Consider the following 7,525-nt stretch of genomic DNA (forward strand, 5'->3'; position numbering starts at 1 on the left):
ATCCAAAGAAAATACAAGACAAATCATCTGGACCAAAGACAGATTTTTGTTTTCTTATTCATTCTTAAAGAATCAGACTTTTTCAAATTTCACCTCTCCCAGACTGAGAATAGACCAAAACTTTCCTTCAGTGCTGAATGTTTCTGATGCTCAGCATGAAGATTCAGGACTCTATGAGTGTAATGTAACTACAATTGGTGGCACAAGGACTACTCAGTGGAATTTAACAGTGTCAGAGAAACCTGAAGGTAGGTAGAGCACAAAGCCAGATAAATCATCTCTACACCAGACTCACACTGCATGCTACTTAAATTCATTCACATCTGATTTTATGCAGAAGTCAGTTCTTCGTGGTATTTTCCATACATACTCGCAGCTGTAATTGGATTACTTCTTTGTGGCATCGCTCCAGCTGTCTGCCTCTGCAGGTGAGTAACACCTTTTAGCTTCCGGCTTTGAAAGTACGTACAGATGAATTTCAGTATTCACTGCAGCTGTGCATCAGATAATGTTAAAATGGAGACTCTGAATATTAAACGTACACTTTTTGAACATTTCAAATGTTTTTCCAATGTTTTTGGCACCACAAACAGAGTTTATTTAGGTCACTCAGGAATCTTAAATTGTGAAATTTGAATGAATCTACCCTTTACGGTTTTATTTTTGTAGCAGCACAAAAGCTAGAGCAAGAAGCCACAGGTATTTATTGACCTTGAAATGTCCTTTGTGTGTGCCTTTGGTCGACGTGTTGTGGTGCACAGTGGAGGGTGCAAAGCTGCAGAAAATACACAAAGTAATGTACAGGAAGGAGGGTACAAGGAAATGAGGCCAGGGTGATAGATATCACTGAGGACACTGAGATCATGTCCACTGCATGAGATACGTGGAAGCTATTCAACTTGTACTCAACCTGTAAATGAGAAAAGAACTTCCTTATAGGTGCTTATTAAATGACTGTCCTTTGTGTAATCTCTCTTCATACTTCTATATATTTGGATAAGCATTTTGGAATTTGGACTTTTACTTGTGATTAAATATATCAACATTGTGGTATCAGTTTGTCAGTTATAGGGAGTATCGTTTATGTTTTTTAACTTTTGGACAGTTTATTTAGGTTTATTCTCCATTCTGTCATGTGTGAACCTTAAACAACATTTTCTCTGCAGAAAACTCAGAGCCAGGACACCAGAGCAGAACCCGGCCCAGGACCAGACTAACCTCGAGTCTGGTGGAGAGGTGAGAAGAAGTTTGTCATGTTTGACGCTCTCACGTTTCTCTGCTTTTCTTTTTCTCTCTCGGAGAAAGAATTGAACTTTGCTTTCTCTTTCTGTCTCTGTAGGTGGTGGTTCCTCAGGGGAGCAGAGAGAGAAGGACGAATAACAAGCAGAGGAGTCAGTACATGGAGAGACTCAACTCAATCTATGACGTCTACTGAGCTGACAAACCATTCAAATGAAAGAAAGAAACATGGACAGAGTCTACAAGAGACGGCTCACGTTTGACGGGCATTACATTTTTTTATTTATTTCAAACCAGGAGTTTCCAGGGAAGGCAGTCAGGAGGACGACAACCGGGTCACTAATGCAACTTATTTATCATTAACACGTTAAAACCAGCGCCTCACTTTGTTTTTATCTTATATTTTATATTTATGAAACTCTGTGAATATTAATATGTTCTTATGTATATGATGTGTATTATTAGTATGCTGTGCTCAATGTTCTCACACATGTGTTGCACTTTGACCTCAACAAGGGAAGTTCCTTCACTGAGGCTTTATTGCCCCCTGGTGTTCTGTGAGGGAATGACATGGCTTATTTTCAAACTGTGAATAAATTACATTTTTAGAGACTTAACTTGAGTGCAGTTTTATTTTCAGTTACTCCAGAGGAGAACATCCGTGAGTGTGTGCTGCTTTGTTGTTTTACTCAGTGATCATGAGACACAGACAAGATGTGTCGCCTAATCATGCTGCCACACAAAAACAGAAGGAGATAAGACGGTTAAAGTTACTTCACTGTGTAGTGTAGGAGGCCATTATGTAAATGTGAGGCAACAAATTTTGTTATTGTACTATTGAACTATTCTAAAGTAAAAGCTGTTGACTCTTCGGTTCGTCCTCAATGTGTAATGTATGTGTAATACTACGTATATATACATATACATACATATATACATTCTTTTAGGAATCAACAAGTGTTCAACATGCTCTGATGGCACAGGCTGTAGTTTGATCACACAGTGTGGGTGAAGTGGTTAACACTTTGCAGAAGTGTTTTTCTGCAGGTGAACATAATGTTATGTGTATTTAATATTTCAGTTCGTTTATGAAACTCTGTGTATATAAATATGTTCTTATGTATATGATGTGTATTATTAGTATGCTGTGCTGAATGTTCTCACACATGTGTTGCACTTTGCACTTCATATATGACCTCATATGTTGTACATGTGAGAGACGTTTCTGTATTTAGGTGTCAGTGCCCCCTGGTGTTCTGTGAGGGAATGACATGGCTTATTTTCAAATTGTAATAAATTACATTTTTAGAGATTACACTTGTGCCCTGTGATGAACTGTGATGACCTGTTCTCTCGCTCAAAGTCAGCTGGGATAGGCTCCAGCTCCACCTACATCCACAAACACACATAATGCTTTCTGACACATTATATCAACAGTGATAAAGCATTAGAGATGTGAGTTATACATTATTATAAATGTGTCAATGTAAAATGAATATGTATTAATAATTTACTCTTCATCATAGAAAATCATTGGCATGGCAAAGCCAGGACAAGTTTATTTGTATAGTCTGTTTATACAACAAGGCAATTCAAAGAGCTTTGCATAAAATATAAAATAAACGTGTGAAATAAAATAAAATATAAAAATGAGGTAAAATACAATAAAACAGAATAAACAGTATTCAAACTTACAGTGCAGTTACAGTTCAGTGTAATTTAGTCTAATAAAAGGCTGCAGCAAAGAGAAAAGTCAGAAGCTCTAATTTAATAACTGAACAATGCTTCTCCGTGTTTAATTTTAAAGGACCAGTGTGGAGGATTTAGTGGCATTCAGGGGTGTAGGTGCTGATTTGAACCCCATCGCCTCTTGAAGACTCCCTAAAAATGCAAAGTTCTTCAAACCTGTCCTCCCTCTCTCTGGACACAGTACTGGACATGACTCAGGGTCCTGCTGTCCACTAAGTCCTGGTTCAGGGTCTTGGTCTGTTTTTTTCTGCAGAGATTAAAAAAAAGAGAGGAATGATGAGGCTCCACAGCACTTTTGAGCTGTTTCACACATATTATTATATGTTTACTAGGAGCAGGGGTGGAAGAAGTCAAGGATAAAAGCCTGGAGAAGTCGTAGAGACCTCCTCATGTGTCTGTGGTAAAATATGTCAACTGTTGCAGGTGAAGACTGCGAGCATGTGAAGAGAAGAGGTGAGAAGAGAGCGGCCTCTCTGACTCAGAGCGAGGAGGGGAAGTACAGATAGAACGAGGGAGCTATGTTACCCATGGAGAGGCTGGATGTGATGTAGCCTTGCTGAGCTCTTCAGTCTCATGTGCAAGCAATAAATAAACTGTGACAATGTTCTAACTTTAATATGACACGTGTGTTTATCTTAATGAGAAGAAACAAGAATCTGAGCAGACTGTTTGGTCATGGAAGCAGCAATAGACTCTTTTCACGGCCGACATTTTGATTTGTCAAAGCAGGAAATGTGCCACGAAACAACTTTTGTTAGAATTTGGCGACGTATGTATAAAATTGAATTGCATTTAAATAAATGGAATAATCTAAATATTGCAATGTAAGCAGTGGATCTGTTTGAACTGTTAATACTAATAAACATGCCAAATGTACCATTTGTAATAACAACAGACTAAGACTGTTACTCACCTGCAGAGGCAGACAGCTGGAGCGATGCCACAAAGAAGTAATCCAATTACAGCTGCGAGTATGTATGGAAAATACCACGAAGAACTGACTTCTGCATAAAATCAGATGTGAATGAATTTAAGTAGCATGCAGTGTGAGTCTGGTGTAGAGATGATTTATCTGGCTTTGTGCTCTACCTACCTTCAGGTTTCCCTGACACTGTTAAATTCCACTGAGTAGTCATTGGGCCACCAATTGTAGTTACATCACATTTATAGAGTCCTGCATCTTCATGCTGAGCATCAGAAACATTCAGCACTGAAGGAAAGTTTTGGTCTATTCTCAGTCTGGGTGAGGTGAAATTTGAAAAAGTCTGATTTGTTGAGACTAAATAAGCAAACAAAAATCTGTCTTTAGTCCAGGTGATCTGTCTTGTATTTTCTTTGGATATGTTGCAATCCAGGCTGATGGAGTCTCCTCTGTACACCAGTTCATCCCTGAGGTCATCTGGATTAATCACTATCATAGAAGGGAAAAAAAACAATATAATATAAAATGAAACCTGTAATTAAATCTGCAGAAAAGCATGCATCACAAACACAAATCTCCACTGTACCTGCAAAGACTTGGCCCATAACTAATAGTTGAACACAGAGCAGAGGTGCTTGGTTTAGGCTGAACATGATGACCGTCAGACAGAGAGTGTCAGACTGTCACCTTCAGGTTTTACATTAATATTTTTAAAGGAGGTCACAAGGAAGTGGTTACTTCCTGTTTGACTGCTCAAAATATGTGTGAAGTTCATAGAACATATAGTTTACATCACATTAGAGAAACTAAATCAATTTAATTCAAATTATAATCTTAAGAATTCAAACCTGAACATAAAACGTAAAATAATTTATTAATGAGATGATGAACTGAAATATAAAATACACATAACGTCATGTTCACCTGCAGAAAAACACTTCTGCAAAGTGCTTAGCCACTTTACCCACAATGTGTGACCAAACTACAGCCTGTGCCATCAGAGCATGTTGAACACTGGTTGGTTCTCATAAGAAGCATTAAAAACAGCTCAGTAACACTGTCTGTGAAGATCGCATTATAACTATACTCACCTATACACACACCTCAACAATCAACTGCAGTCAGAACTCATTGTGTGTTATAACAGTCCATGCAATGTCATAAGGTATCACTGTATCTGCTAAGTGAAGTACATTGATGCATGAATAATACTGCATGCTTTATTATAGGTCACGACTATAATTTTTAATGGTGTTTATGAATGTTGTCATGAAGCATTATAAATGCATTATAATTCATTTTGAATGCACTATAGATGTGGTCCTCATGACCTGTTTCTCATGAACCAACAAGTGTTCAACATGCTCTGATGGCACAGGCTGTAGTTTGGTCACACATTGTGGGTAAAGTGGCTAAGCACTTTGCAGAAGTGTTTTTCTGCAGGTGAACATGACGTTATGTGAATTTTATATTTCAGTTCATCATCTGATTATTACTGACATTAGTTATTATGGTTTAAATTCAAGTACCAAGTTTGATTTCTTAACTTCCTAATTTGAATTAAATTGTTTTTGATTACATGATGTAAACTTTAAGTTCCATGAAATGTGTCTCACACAAGTTTTGAGCAGTCAAACAGGAACTAACCACTTCCTTTTGTCTTCGCCTCCTTTAAAAATATAAATGTAAAAGGTGAAAGACACTCTCTGTCTGACGGTCATCATGTTCAGCCTAAACCAAGCACCTCTGCTCTCTGTTCAACTATTAGTTATGGGCCAAGTCTTTGCAGGTACAGTGGAGATTTGTGTTTGTGATGCATGCTTTTCTGCAGATTTAATTACAGGTTTCATTTTATATTCATTGTTTTTTTCTGTTCTAGTGATTCATCAAGCTGACCACAGGGATGAACTGGTGTACAGAGGAGACTCCGTCAGCCTGGATTGCAACACATCCAAAGAAAATACAAGACAAATCATCTGGACCAAAGACAGATTTTTGTTTTCTTATTTATTCTTAAAGAATCAGACTTTTTCAAATTTCTCCTCTCCCAGACTGAGAATAGACCAAAACTTTCCTTCAGTGCTGAATGTTTCTGATGCTCAGCATGAAGATGCAGGACTCTATAAATGTGTTGTAACTGGTAACGATGGCTCAAGGACTACTGAGTGGAATTTAACGGTGTCAGAGAAACCTGAAGGTAGGTAGAGCACAAAGCCAGATAAATCATCTCTACACCAGACTCACACTGCATGCTACTTAAATTCATTCACATCTGATTTTATGCAGAAGTCAGTTCTTCGTGGTATTTTCCATACATACTCGCAGCTGTAATTGGATTACTTCTTTGTGGCATCGCTCCAGCTGTCTGCCTCTGCAGGTGAGTAACACCTTTTAGCTTCCGGCTTTGAAAGTACGTACAGATGAATTTCAGTATTCTCTGCAGCTGTGCATCAGATAATGTTAAAATGGAGACTCTGGATATTAAAACTTAAAGTTTTTAAACATTTCAAATGTTTTTTAAGGTCACACTGGAATCTTTTGTATTTTGTTGTTTATCGACCTTGAAATGTCCTTTGTGTGTGCCTTTGGTCGACGTGTTTTGGTGCACAGTGGAGGGTGCAAAGCTGCAGAAAATACACAAAGTAATGTACACGGAAATGAGGTCAGGGTGATAGATTTTAAGGAATATAAACATATTCTGACCTTTTTCTTTTCATTTAATAAAATATACCAACCTCCTCAATGAATCCCTGATACTAAAAGTTTGCCTAAATACAATATACTCAAAGAATAAGTAGGAAAGCCTGAAAATCTGACAAAGCGTACTGACTATTGATCACTGAGGACTGAGGTTTGAAGTTTTGATACTTAGTCCTGTAATTATCAGTATTTCTCCACCGTAACTTTAAGACACTGAAACAGCGTTTAAACCTGTAAGTTGATATTTTTAATGCATTATTGCTGGTAATACTTCTGTATTTTTGGATAAGCATTTTAAATTTTGAACTTTTACTTGTGATTAAATATATCAACATTGTGGTATCGGTTTGTCATTTATATGGTGTATATTTTATGTGTTTAACATTTGAACACTATATTTAGGTTTATTCTCCATTCTGTCATGTGTGAACCTTAAACAACATTTTCTCTGCAGAAAACTCAGAGCCAGGACACCAGAACAGAACCCGGCCCAGGACCAGACTAACCTCGAGTCGGGTGGAGAGGTGAGAAGAAGTTTGTCGTCTTTGACGCTCTCACGTTTCTCTGCTTTTCTTTTTCTCTCTCAGAGAAAGAATTGAACTTTGCTTTCTCTTTCTGTCTCTGTAGGTGGTGGTTCCTCAGGGGAGCAGAGAGAGAAGGACGAATAACAAGCAGAGGAGTCAGTACATGGAGAGACTCAACTCAATCTATGACGTCCAGGGCCGCGTTAACCTTTGCCGAGGCCCGGGGCAGACACCCACCCGAGGCCCCGCCCTCTTATTAAAATCCAACAGATAACAAACAATATGACCAAATATACTGTTAAAATGTAGTCTACAAGTTAACAATGCAATTAAATAATGACGCTGGAACAGGTATTGTAATTATAGAACCTTTTATACGTTTTTTTTTTTT

At 37.9% G+C, this 7,525-nt stretch overlaps 1 long non-coding RNA gene across 1 annotated transcript; it reads right to left on the reverse strand.

The window, feature by feature from the left end:
* Window positions 1-3,132: 3,132 nt before the first annotated feature.
* On the reverse strand, window positions 3,133-4,326 carry LOC109140774 (uncharacterized). Its single transcript, XR_003464198.1, has 3 exons — window positions 4,082-4,326; window positions 3,902-3,992; window positions 3,133-3,235 (listed from the first exon to the last, which is right to left on the reverse strand). It is a non-coding gene; the product is annotated as an uncharacterized LOC109140774 (long non-coding RNA).
* Window positions 4,327-7,525: the final 3,199 nt, after the last annotated feature.

This window comes from Larimichthys crocea, chromosome XVIII (assembly GCF_000972845.2).
Source record: "Larimichthys crocea isolate SSNF chromosome XVIII, L_crocea_2.0, whole genome shotgun sequence".
Taxonomy (NCBI): Eukaryota; Metazoa; Chordata; class Actinopteri; family Sciaenidae; genus Larimichthys; species Larimichthys crocea.